Raw genomic sequence first — 13,234 nt, 5'->3', positions numbered from 1 at the left:
GCTAGCTGCCACCCAGTCCTTTACTCAGGCTTTGGTTACTGACTAACTCCTCATCCATCTCTGGGAAAGTGCAACAGGATTTCTCACTTCTTGACTATCATAAAGAATAAGCTATTTCCTATCTCGATTTCTCTGCATAGTAGATGTCCTGGAGTTGGGCAGTTACCTGCTCACTCAACAGAGATGTGTAAGAGCATTTCATGGGTCCAGTACTAGGTTCTGAGGAGATGAGGGTAAATACACTTGGTTCCTGATCAAGGCCAACACACCAATGCTCCACCTCAGCCAGGCTCTGTTTGGATGCCCTTAGGTTGGCACCCAAGAGCCACCTAGATACTTTAAGAAGGCCAGAAAAATGCTTGTGTCCCAAACCCAAGTAAGCGGCTGAAGCTTCATCTCCCCCATCAGACAGAATCCCCACCCATGCATGCAGAAGGGCCCTTTCACATAGGCATGTTCATGAACTATCATTATGTATGTCTATGACCATGTGACTTACAGCAAAGGACCATATCACTGAGGGTCTCTAACTCATGGAACTGAAGCTTCTGTAGAACCTGAAAGCAACTGCTGAGAGTCAAGGGTGGACAGCTTGTCTTTGGCACTATTTCCCCTGTGTACATAATTATCTGTATTAGAAAACAAAAATATGAGAATCTTTGTAGGATTACCTATGGTCCCTTGTGGTGGTTTGAATGTAAATGTCCCCATGGGTTCAGATGATTTTTGTTTGTTTGTTTATCTGTTTAGGAGGTAGGCTCTACCACTTCCAGTTAGCTCTCTTTGCTTCCTATTTGTAGCTTTCTATTCCAGCCCTCATGCCTGCCCCTTGCTGCCATGCCTGCCCCATTTCAGACTCTCAACCCCCTCAAACTGTAAGCCCAAAAAGATCCTTCTTCTATAAGCTGTGTTAGCTGTGGTATTTTGTCTCAGCAACAGAAAGGTAACTAATAGAGACATGGGTACCAGTGAGTGGACTGCTGTTACAAAGAACTTGATTGTGCTGTTGTCATTTTGAAGCAACACGGAAGACTTCGGAACTTGGTGGGGGCACTAGAAAAGAGGTTAAATGCTGCAATCAGGGCTTAATGGGCCATTCCACTAGGAGCCTGGAAGGCAGTAGTGCTGAGAGCAATGGGGACCGTGGCGATGTTTCGGAGGGAAACACCAGGAACTGGGCTAGAGCCCATTCCTATGCTATCTGGTGAAGAATCAGGCTGCTTTCTGCCCTTGTCCTAAGAACTTGCCCGAGGCAAAAAAAAATGCAATGGAACAACTTTGGCAGAGAGGATTTCAAAGCATGACATTGAATCTGTGGTTTGGTTATTATTCATGACTCTTATGCAGGTTTATAGTTAAAAAGAACAATTGGAGCAGAAAAGTATACAGTTGAGAGAGAGAGAGAGAGACAGAGAGAGACAGAGACAGAGAGAGACAGAGAGAGAGACAGAGACAGAGAGAGAGAGAGAGAACTAAAAAGCTTAATGTTACATCCAAAGCCTGTGCTGAAAGAGGGGCCATAAGTTTTCAGGAGAGCCGCATCATTAAGGAGAGGGCCGATCTATACTGGAACAAAGGGAAGGATGTCCTCAGCTGGGAGACCCCACTCTGTCAAGCTTCCAGCTAGTGACAGAGAGCCCATGGTGTCTTCTGTTCCTAGGAAGCAACCAAATCAAAAAGCTAATGTGATTCAAGGGGCCCAGGAGCCATCCAAGCTGGCAGCCAAACTTGAGAGTATCCTCCGTTTGCTGTTGGCTTTAGAGTTATGAAGGACTAAGGGGAAAAGTATCATGGTTGCCTCCCGTGGCTGCAGAGAGCCACTGAGGGAGGCACCCTGTGACAGGAGAGTCTCTCTGTGAGCACTAGAGGGCAAGAGGCTACGAAAGGCTATTTTATAAACCCAAGAGAAAGAAGCTGGGGTTGCAGCGAAGATCCCAAGATATCGAAGATGGCACAGCTGATAGACATCTGCCAAAGGTAGCTGCAGACCGGATGGAACCAGCCAAGAAAGCAGTATATGTCAGTGGCAGAAAAGCTTGAAGGAAAGAGCCTTGTAAGCCTGTTGATATCAGGAGAACTATAAGGCTGTGTTTGCTTTGCTGGGATCCAGTTTTGCTGTAGTCCAGTATTCTTCACTACGCTCCCATTCCTCCCTATGGGGTGGTATATGTGTGTGTGTGTGTGTGTGTGTGTGTGTGTGTGTGTGTGTGTGTGTGTGTGCGTGTGTGTGTATGTATATATATATATGCACATACACACATACACACACACACATATATATATGTATGTATGTATGTTGGAAGTCTGTGATTTGATTTTTGGTTTTACAGGGGGTTGTAATTAAAAGATTGCCTTGAGTCTCAGAAGAGACTCACATTTTAAACTGTGTGAAGACTGAGAAAGACTATGGGGACTTTAAAAGTTGAACAGAAAGTGAATTTTGCATTATGATAAGGCTGTGAGTCTAATATACCCCTTTCCTAAGAGGACCAGTGTACACAGGAAGTCTTCATGGGAGCAGCCTTGGCCATCACTTCCCACTAAAGCTTCATTCGTGGTCTTTGCACCAGATGCTTTATAGTGTCTGTGTGAGGTAGCCAACCTTTCTCCCTGTGAGAAATGTATGGCAAAAGACAACAGTACATATTAATTCATCTTTTGCAAATAGTCAAGGGACAAGCAAGACAATAAACATAAATAGTCAAAGAACAAGCAAGACAATAAACAAAGTTCTGTGAATACTCCCATGATCACTGTTTCTAAGGGCTTGTCAGGATGACCAAAATATCTGAGCCTACTTTCCTGTCCTAGCCCAAAGTCATTTTCATGTCTGAAGCCTACTTCCTTATTCTAGCCTAAAATTTAGATACCTGCCTGAAATTACTTCTTTGACTATTTTAAAATAGTTCTTAACTATTTGCATCTATTGTATTGCTAGTTCCTTAACCTAGAATTGACCTTAATACTTGCGTGTAATTAAAACGGTATAAAAGCAAAAAGGAGGAGGGGGGATGGGATAGAGGTTTTTCAGGGAAGGGAAATGGGGAAAGGGGATGGCATCTGAAATGTAAATAAATAAAATATCCAATAAAATTTTTTAATTAAACAGTTGGAACTATAGCTTATAAAATACCTTCTATGATTTATATTACACTGTAACTATGCAAGTTGCTTCTTATCAGAATTATTAAAAATATGAACAGAAAAAAAATCCATCTTTCACATTCACAGGTAAGAAACTTGGGAACTAAGTCCTAAACTCAAATAAGCCTATGTCTGAGTGACCATGGCCTCCATGTCTGACTGCATGGATTTGGAGCTGCTATGGTGTACAAGTATGGTAAAAGTTTGGTGGCCAGCCTGTGGTGCTACTGAGAGATAGCATATCCTCTAAGAGGTGGGGCCTTGGCTGGATTGTAGCTTAGTGACTGCTTACATAGCATGTACAGGGCTTCGTCCACAGCACTGAGTTGGGGGACCTGGAAGTTATGTCCTTCATCACTTTTGTGGCATCTGTGAGTCTTTGCTCTCCAGCTGCCATATGGAGAATCTGCCTTCTCCGTCCTGTTTCCTTTATGGTGTGTACTGCCATAGGCCCAAACCAATAGGACTGTAGTTTTCAACCTGTGGGTTGTGACCCCTTTGGGAGTCAAACAACCCTTTCACAGGGCTCACCTAAGACCATCCAACACCAAAGATATTTTACATTATGATTCATGCCTGTAGCAAAATTTCAGTTAAGAAATAGCAATGAAAATAGTTTTCTGACTGACATTCACCACAACATAATAAGGAACTGTATCAAAGGGTCACAGCAATAGGAAGGTTGAGAAGCACTGCAATAGGACCAGGCAACCATGAGCTACAACCTCCAAAGTTGAGCCAAAGCGAACTTTTTCCTCTTTTGAAATCAAACTAAGTTACCAAAGTGATGGATTATGGCATTCTCATAAGTACCATTATGTCTTGTTCTGGTTCATCCTTCTACCCATTTTTCCTCTCTGTACGTTGACTTATCTCAGGGAGTTGTCACAGCAATGTAAAGATGAACTTCAAACAGTGGTCCAACTATCCTATGCTGCCCTACAGCTATCTGGGCAGCGTCTACTGTCCTATCTCCATTGTATTTCACTGTGTTAGGCAATACCTAGAAATCAGATGGAGTTCATTAATATTTCCTGGGTGAATAAATGAAGCCATAATTCAGATTTTAAATATGAATATGTTTCAGGCCTATATAAGGAACAATCACAGACTTTTAAAAACATACTTCTGAATTGGAACCAAAAGGATTTCTTTTCCTTTTGAGACAAGGTCTGACTATGTTGCATCTGCTAGTCTGAAATAGCTCAAGCTGGCCTTGAACTCACAATCCTCTATCCAATGTACTAATGCTAGGACCTGGGCATGCTCTGGCATGCCCACACCCAGCTTGGGTATTGACGACTGTATGACATTTGTTTAGGTTTGTGTGTGTGTGTGTGTGTGGAACATCAATAATAAGTGACTTGGAATGGGAACAAGGTTATTAAACATCACATCTACCGTGTACCGATCCTGCAACCACAAACTGGTACAAAGTGTCTGGATGTCTTTGAACTTTATTCAGATCTTTTTCCTTTCCTCCGCTTCTGTTTGTTTCCTGCTAAACCTACACCTGAATTTCCCCACAAAGTTCTCTGCTCTGGGAACAAATTCTAGGTATAGGCAAGGTTTCCTATTCTCCCCAGGGTTCCGTGAGCAGCGGCCCTGGCACATGGCTCAGGACCCAGCACAGGGCCTCTCCCCAGCTCTGCGCTTTGTTTTGCAGCACATGTCCATCTTCATTCTAGAAATCAAGTTAAATCCGGCCTATCTGGACTGTCCTCCTGTGTGAGATGAGATAAAATCTAGACACAGTCACAGGAACGCACATAAACAAAGCAGAGACCTAGAGGCAGAGAGCTGGGGTGGGGAACATGGGAGATCCTGAAGGGACATAGTAAACACCCTGCAGTGTCAAGTGTCATTGATGCTGCCTCCTTGCTCATAGAGGAGTCCCAGAGGCAGCTTTAGCTGTTTCCTCTTCTGAGAGCCAGAGGCTCACTGCCAGACTAGAAGCCTAGTTGACACACTGGTCCCGGGTGTCATAAGCAACAAAGGGCTGTTTTGAAAAATCCTCCCATGTGATGGTGTTGACAAGGAGAGCATAAAACTCTGCTTGTGGAGCCCTTTCCTGCCCAGAAGGGGTTTGCTATGTCCTCCTCAGAAACCCCAACAAGCTTCCTCAGGGAGCCCCCTTCCTATAAGGGGATTTAGGGTCCATCCATAGCGTGAACAGAGCTAAAGTGACAAAGAACATTCCCAGAGTCCCCTGTACTGAAGGCTCCTACACAGCACATCAGGGAGGGGGACACATTAGAACCAAGCTGGTAAACTTATTAAAGCACTCAGAGGAGGGTCTTGACTGAATCTTGAATGGATTCTGTACTTTTTACATAGCTGTACCCAGTGTAAAGGAGACAGCTCCTGGCATCTCTCCTTTCCCTGTGCCTTTTCGCTTCCAAGAGAAGTATGTTCTAGTCTGTAAATGTAAAAGGACAAGAGGGTAAGGCAACCTGATTACACACCATGCAAATCAGTGGAGGAAGTCAGAGGCTATGTTCCCAGGGTCTAGGAACCATCAAATCCCAAAGCCAGAGGCAGAGGGGAGCAGCTGAAGGACACCCTAGGAGACAGTCTGACACCCTGCCGGGGCTTTAGTTTCCAAACCATAAATGTGTGTTGCCTGGGCCAACCTGTCTCTGAGCCTTTGCACTCAACAGTGTGGTCACATATAGTCTCCATCAATGATAACTGCTCCAAATACCAACATTCAGCCTGCTGAAGGGCTCAACAAGAAGCTACATGGAGAGATAGGTGAGGACAGTGTTCACCAATGGCTGCACGGCCTGAGGGAAAGTGAATCTGGGCTCTTCTCCCTAAAGGAGTGGAAGGAATCCTGGGACTTCTGGGATCTTACAGAAATGCTTCAGGAACGGGCATGCACCTTTGCTCTCCACAACCTTGGCCAGTGTGTCAAAGGGGCCTCATTCCCACTGCGATTAGGATCACAGAGCAAACCCTGAAGAGACAGACCTCTGGCTACCCCTTTCCATCCTCTCCTGTCATATACATCACTAGGACATAAAAGAAAACGCATGCATTTTAACTGAAAGAGAAAAATTTCAATATTAAGAAACTGTGCTTGGTGTGTACCTCCATTCTGTTTCTCATTCTCAGATGCTACCCACATTTCCCAGTAGACTAAAGACCCCCTTGTTATTGAGAGTTTGATGGCTCTTTCTAGGTAAGGTGTTGGCATTCCCTGTAGTATTGTTCCTATCCACATGTCTCTACCTAGTCCCCTCAGTGTTGGAATATTCTGAGAAGACAGAGATGTGCCACCAACTCTAGCTCTTCCATATCTCTTGACTCTTTCTCCACTGCCCTTCTCCTTTTGTCTCTAAAGACAAAATTGTTGTCTGGTCACTTTGACAGTTTAAACTAAGACAATGTATTATGTCAGAGCAAGGAAATATAACTAATGGATTAGATGAAACAGTGGCAGGTGAAAAGAAGGCTCATGGAGACGAAAGGGTTTTCTCTTTCTCTTGCATGTGCAAGGCATGGGAGTGACAGCTATCACCTCCTTAGAGAACAGCAGAATTGTGTGTGTAAGGCATGGGAGTGACAGCTGTCACCTCTTTGGGAACAGGAGAACTGTATGTGCAAGGCATGAGAGTGACAGCTGTCACCTCCTTTAAGGACAGGAGAATTGTTGCCACAGTGTACTGGCTTCATTTAAGCTGGTCTTAGTAGGATGCCTGAGCCCACCTGCAGTGCTACACTTCCTCTGCTTGGGGTTTGCAGGGAGGGAATGCCAGGTTGCTATGCCAATTGTACACCTACAACAGGAAAGCCATGACAGTAGATAGTGAAAAAAGGTTAGGAAACCCAGGACATGAAATGTATTCTAACTCAGCCTAGAATCCTACCATCATCACCTTTCTCACGTCACCAAGGAAACAGAGAAGCAACTCTCCCCTCTAAATACACACACACACACACACACCCCGCTTCACCTGCAGCCAGAGAAACACTATAGAAGCCATTTCTTGTATTTAGTTTAGAAGACCCTGGCTTCACCAGATGACCATATGAGCAGTATGTAGGTACTTTGGGAAATTGAAGCTGTCCATCCATTCCTAAGTTACTCTCACTTTGCTGAAGGACACAGACAGTGCAGTTTCCCCATTGCTGGTCACTGGTTTACAGTCACTGAAAACAGAGCCTGCAGCCACAACCCAGTTGGGTCGATTGTTATGGCTGAACTGTGTCTCCCTCTAGATTACTAGTTTTCAACCTTCCTCATGCTGCACCCTTTAATACATGTTGTGGTGACCCCCAACCATAAAATTATTTTTGTTTTTAATTCATAACTGTAATTTTGCTACTGCTATGAATCATAATACAAATACCTGTGTTATCGGATGGTCTTAGGTAACCCCTGAACATCTGTGTTATCGGATGGTCTTAGGCGACCCCTGTGAGAGGGTCACTCCATCCTCTGGTTGAGAACCACTGCTCTACTTTATGTTAAAGTCCTAACCCCTGGCATGCCAGAATGAGACTGTGGGGACTCAAACCCACGGCCTCACACATGTTAGGCAAGTGTTCTGCCACTGAGCCACACCCAACCTCTGGAGACAGTCTTTAAAGAGACAAATTGAGTTAAAGTGAGGTCATTAGGGTAGGCCTTCATCCATTATTACTGATGTCGTCATATGAGATTAGCACACAGATGTGCACAGAGGGAGTCCATGCGAGGACAAGCAAGAACACAGCCATGTGCAAAAGATCTCACAGAAACACCCAGCCGAAACCTTCCCCTTCACCTCCCAGTCTCTGTGATTGTGAGACATAGGGTAGGTATCTGTTACTGAAGCCACCCAGTCTGTGACCATTTGTCACAACGACTCTAGCAGACACTGGTCCACACTCCCCGTGTCTATCATTTTGGTTTCAGCAACATTCGATGAGGCTTTCCTAACTCAGCTTCCCACATGGGTTTTAGGATCACCGAGTTAGGGTGAACCACAATGTATATCTGAAACATTTAGATAGAAAGTGGTTGATATGCAAATGAAGTCAGGTAGCCATTATATGCACGAGCCTGGTCTGTAAAAATTGAGAGACATTTCAATAAACATTTATCTGGCATCTGTTAGTTTTTACTGGGCGACTGCTGGGCTTGTAAGGGGATAAAAAACAAATGAGATGTGGCCTTGGCTCTCAACAGCTTCATATTGTGTTGGCAAGGAATCCTATTTCAGTGACCAAGCTCCTCTCCCCAAGAGAATCCATCAGTCGGGTTGGTCTGCCTTCCCATTACTCTCCATTGGCGCTATCAGTCGTAGCACATTGGATGTGCTCCCCAGCCCGTACTAGAACTCAGAGGTTCCCAATGCAGCTCCCTGCCACTTCTGTTTCTGTCACCGACCAGATCCTAAACAAACTACTAGTCATGGGATTGCCGTTGCTATCAAATACTGTGGTGCACACTTATCCCAGGCTAAATCTAGAACACAAACACACAACTTGTAGGAAGAGCAGTCCATGCCCTGAGGATATTGATCAAACCACTGGCTCCCTGGTAGCAGGGAGATTTGAGATCAGAGCGAGGCGGCAAAGAGAAAGATGGAGAAAGATAGGGGGTGACCTGTGCAAAGGCTGAACAGGAGTGAAGTGTGAAGTCATCAGGGGACTACAAAGGCTGGTGTGGTTGGGCTGGGACGGGGGTGTGAACACAGGGAGTGGAGAGGTTAGCTGTGGGTCAGAGGAAACAAGGAGGCTCACCAGAGGACAGCCTAGAGGACATTGCTGTGATCCAGGTGAGAGAAGTTGAGATGTGGGCTGGGAAATACAGGAAGAGGGCTGGCCCTGACCAATGAAGCAAGTTGGGGAGGGGGCACCTGCCAACTCAAGCCAGAGAACACAAATGAGTACCTCTCTTTGAGGCTGCGAGGCCTTTGATGTCACTGAGAAGTGCCGGATATGCAGGTAAAATTATAAATACATTGTCTTATGAGGTGCGTTTTAAAATTCAAACCCTTTGCCAATTGCCGACAGCCATGCACCTGAAATCAGTTGTGCTGTACTGAAATACACAGAGAGACAGCCATGAACTTGTGGTAGTTGGTCTTCAGTTACTGCTTGGGAAGAGAGTGTGTGGCACCAGTCAGGGTGCCAGAGCGCTATCCCTACCCATGTGGCCAGATCCATCCTGGGCAGGAGAACAGCCTGCCCATTACATAGTCCATTGGCCCTGGAGACCACTGTGGTCACTCGCTGTCCGTATGCCGCTATCTGCCAGGAACTCTCTGTTTGTTTGCTATTTGAACGGCTCTCACACACAGTCAGATAAAATTCCATCCGTTGGTTAATGGAAAGATCTGTTTAAATGTTGCATCACCACTGGAAAGAAACCCGAGCTCTGATTAAACTCTGGGGCAAAGTCCCATCGCGCTAAGCAGAATGCCTGCTGTGGCCCCCAAAATAACGCTGCAACTGGGAAGCATTAAAGCCCCGACAGGAGGCACCAGCAGCCCGGATCCCCGCAGCCCAGAAGCAGGCGCTGAAGCTCTCTCCAATGACATCTCCATCTTTCCAATCCCATCGTCCAACTGGCTGAGAACCAAAGGGAAGGAAAGGGCTGAACCAGAGTCATCTAGCTAAAATGTAAGGTTTGGAAGAGACACGCAGCAGCGTCTAAACTATAAGCCAGTTTGGCACAGAATCAGAACGAGTAATTTTTAAAAAATTTGTGAGCCCTTTCAGCTATTGGCTGAGGCTTCTGCAACATCTGCCCTTCTGCAGACGTTTAGCAGAAGGACAAGTTAAAAATGGTTTCATTTTGCTTAGATGACAGCCTTTAGAGAAACCCAGTGACCAACACTGCACACTGGGAACATGTAGGTTGTTCTCCCTGTGACAGGGCTGATCCGTAAAGAAAAATGGCCCATTCAAGAGGAAATCACGCAAAGGTTCATTTAAAACACACAGAAGGGAGTAAGTAGCCCAGCAGTTAAAAGCACTGACTGCTCTTGCAGAGGACCTGAGCTGAATCCCTAGCACTGTATGTTGGCTAACAACCATCTGTAACTCCAGTTTCAGGGGATCCCATGGTTTCTTCTAGCTTCCACGGGAACTGCATGTATGTGGTACAGACATACATTCAACATATAAAATACATATTATTATAAGTATAAAAGAGTGCGAAGACAGTGCTGGCCTACAGAGGAGCCGTAGAGGATGAGTGGAGGGAGCTGCCTAGCAGGGGTCACATGTGTGTGTGTGTATCTGTGTGTAAATAGAGACAAGCACCCCTCCTTCGCTGCCTCCCCCTTGTGTTTTGTTTAAACAAATGTACACTCCATCCGTTTTATATGTTGTTGGGGTAGACTGTAAATTCCATCACTCATCAAGCCGCTTTGATACAACAGAAACTGAAGGTAATTAAAATTAAACGCCATCTGTATTCTATTGGACTTTATCCTAAGACCTATAACATTCATTTCCAGTTTGGTCATCCTAGCACATGGGCAACTACATTCCAATGTCCCTGAATAATATTAAATCATCTTTTCCTTTTGTTAATAATATTAATTATAGACCTTTCCAAGTGTAAGGGTATCATAAAAGGCTAACGGAAGAAAATGGTTCTGATAAGGGACAATACTAAGTAATCCTATGAAACAGCTAATTTCATCAAGTTAGAAATAACTGGGTAAAGTAAAAAAATTCATCAGATGGACAGCGGATTCATTTGGCTTGCCTTAAAACTAGACCTATGTAAACAGAGGCATTTCATTCACAGTTCAGAATTCCTAATTGGTCTATATGCTCTCCCTGGGGTTGAAGCTTTAATTAGACTGAGAAAGACAATCAGCCAATCCCTGGCAGGTCTCAGGCGGGGCTGGGACCGGCAGGCTTTTCACCTTTTTCCTCTTTATTTTTTATTGGCAGGAGGCTTTGATGGCAGCCCTGCCAGGAACCAAGAAAGTAGGTAAAAGGGGTTTTTATTTGGAAAAAGCTAACTGCCAGAGCCTTATCCTAGGAAGTCTGTTCTTCCTTCTGCTTACTTCAGGGATACAACTACAGGGTATGGTGGCTCATGACTGTAACACTAGCATTTGGGAAGCTGAGGCAGTAGGCTTGCCATAAATTCTAAGTCACCATGGGCTATAAGGTGGGTTTTGGGTTAGCCTGTGATATGGAACATGTCCCTGTCTCAAATAAAATCATACAACTAATCCCCGGGGAATATTTTGCAGGGAGACCCAAACTGAACACACTTCTTTCAACACAGCCAACATGAATCAATGGACCAGCTCAGTTGTCGCATATAGGTAAGCCTAGGGAACCTCTTGGAATATGACACTGCTGATCAGCAGGCATGGCCCATGCACGAGTCTTCTGCCACAGCATCACCGAGGCCACACTAGTACGAGAACTCCTGAGCAGCTCTGCATACCAGAATCATACAGTTCATGATGTTTTTGAAAAAGAAGACATGCCCGGCTAAGTACCTTAGGCAGGTTTAAGACTTCCAGGGCTGATGGCTCTGGTCTGTAATCTCAGCTTCTCAAAAGGCTGAGTCGGGAGGATCAAAAGTTCCGCCAAGACAAGTTATCTAGACTTTGTTTCCTAATAAAAATATGAAAGGGGGCTGAGAACACAGCTCGGTGGCAAATTACTTGCTTATTATATAGGCAGTCCTAGGTTCAAGCCCCGGTACCTGGAACCCAAACAAAACACCACAAAGCATTCTCTGTGCCTCCTATTTTTGATTCTGTATTTGTCTGACTATCAAAAAGCAGTTTTAATTCTTGAACACCCTCTTAAAAGGGATTCGGAGCCAAGTCTCTTATCACAGAGCCCCCATGTCAGAGCATCCCCCATACAAATACTTTCCCCAACTTTTTACTCTCTGAGAGGTAGGAATTTGAAGATGATGGAGATTTCAGATGAAGAGAAAGCATGCTGTCTTTACAGGATGTATCCACTGCTTGCTCAGAGTGAAGCTGTAGCGAGTGATGTGGTGCTAACTTCTCTCTTGGCTTAGCCTTTCCCCTAAGACAGGCGATGGCTCACTTTCAACTCACAGAACCCATCACAGCTCTTCCGTGTTCCAGCTGTGCACCGGCTGGGTCCCGCTGCCCTTCTCTATCGGCCTGAGGACCAGCTCTGCTCACCTTTCACTAATTACTTCCACTCTAGAAGTGTGAGCAGCTACGCTTATGGCTTGGCTTCCTAAGGGAAGGGAATGTCCTCATTCCTCTGCAAAACATTTCTTCATGTTCTGTATTGTGACCACAAGTAGATATAATTATAACACCATGTAATTAGGTGAGATGGCATGTTTTAAAATGCCCAGACACATAAGAATCTGCTAATAAACATTAGATTCCTTTCCTTGTGGAGGGAATAACAGAATTAGCAAAATGTCCTTTATCTGTATCTTTGTATCCATTCATCCATTCTTGTGTTTATCCATCTGTTCACCCTACCCACCCACTAATCCACCTATTCATCCACCCAAATATCCATCAGTCATGTATCCATCCACTCATCTATCCCTCCATCAGTAGTACGTTTACCCACCCACTCACCCACCCACCCACTCACCCACCCACCTATTATTCATCCTCCCATAAACCCATTCACCCGTGTATTCACCTGCTCATCCACCCCTTCATTAGTCTGTCCATCCATGCATGCATGCATGCATTCATCCACCCACCCACCCATCCATCCATCCTTTCACCCACCAAGCTATGAAATGAATTCACAAATACATTCAGGAAGGATCTCTGCCTTCTATGCCCCACTTCCATGGGGGGGAGGGTGCTATTTCAACTACATTCAAACCAGAATACCCACAGAGCAATGACCCAGAGTAATTCATCACTGTGTCCAGGGATGGACTGTTTCTCTCCCCTCCCCCAGCTCTGTCAACACATGAAGCCATGATGGTCAGTGGAGTGGCTTGTGGTAACATCAATAACCTGTTGTTCCACAGAAACTATTGTAAACGTTCTCTGGAAATGGCTGAAATAACTTTGTGTGCCAGACAGACACCGAGTTCAGACTGACATTTCAAGCATTGCTTTTAAGATGAGATGACTACTATGTTTAAAAACACAGAGGCCTA

General features: G+C 45.0%; 1 protein-coding gene across 2 annotated transcripts in view; it reads right to left on the bottom strand.

Moving 5' to 3' along the window:
* The window catches only part of Pcsk6 (proprotein convertase subtilisin/kexin type 6), a 185,885-nt gene that overhangs the window by 123,830 nt on the left and 48,821 nt on the right, over nt 1–13,234 (bottom strand). The gene's annotated exons all lie outside the window — the stretch shown is intronic.

Source organism: Arvicanthis niloticus, chromosome 1 (assembly GCF_011762505.2).
Source record: "Arvicanthis niloticus isolate mArvNil1 chromosome 1, mArvNil1.pat.X, whole genome shotgun sequence".
Lineage (NCBI taxonomy): Eukaryota > Metazoa > Chordata > Mammalia > Rodentia > Muridae > Arvicanthis > Arvicanthis niloticus.
This window is presented reverse-complemented; position numbering and strand designations above follow the sequence as displayed.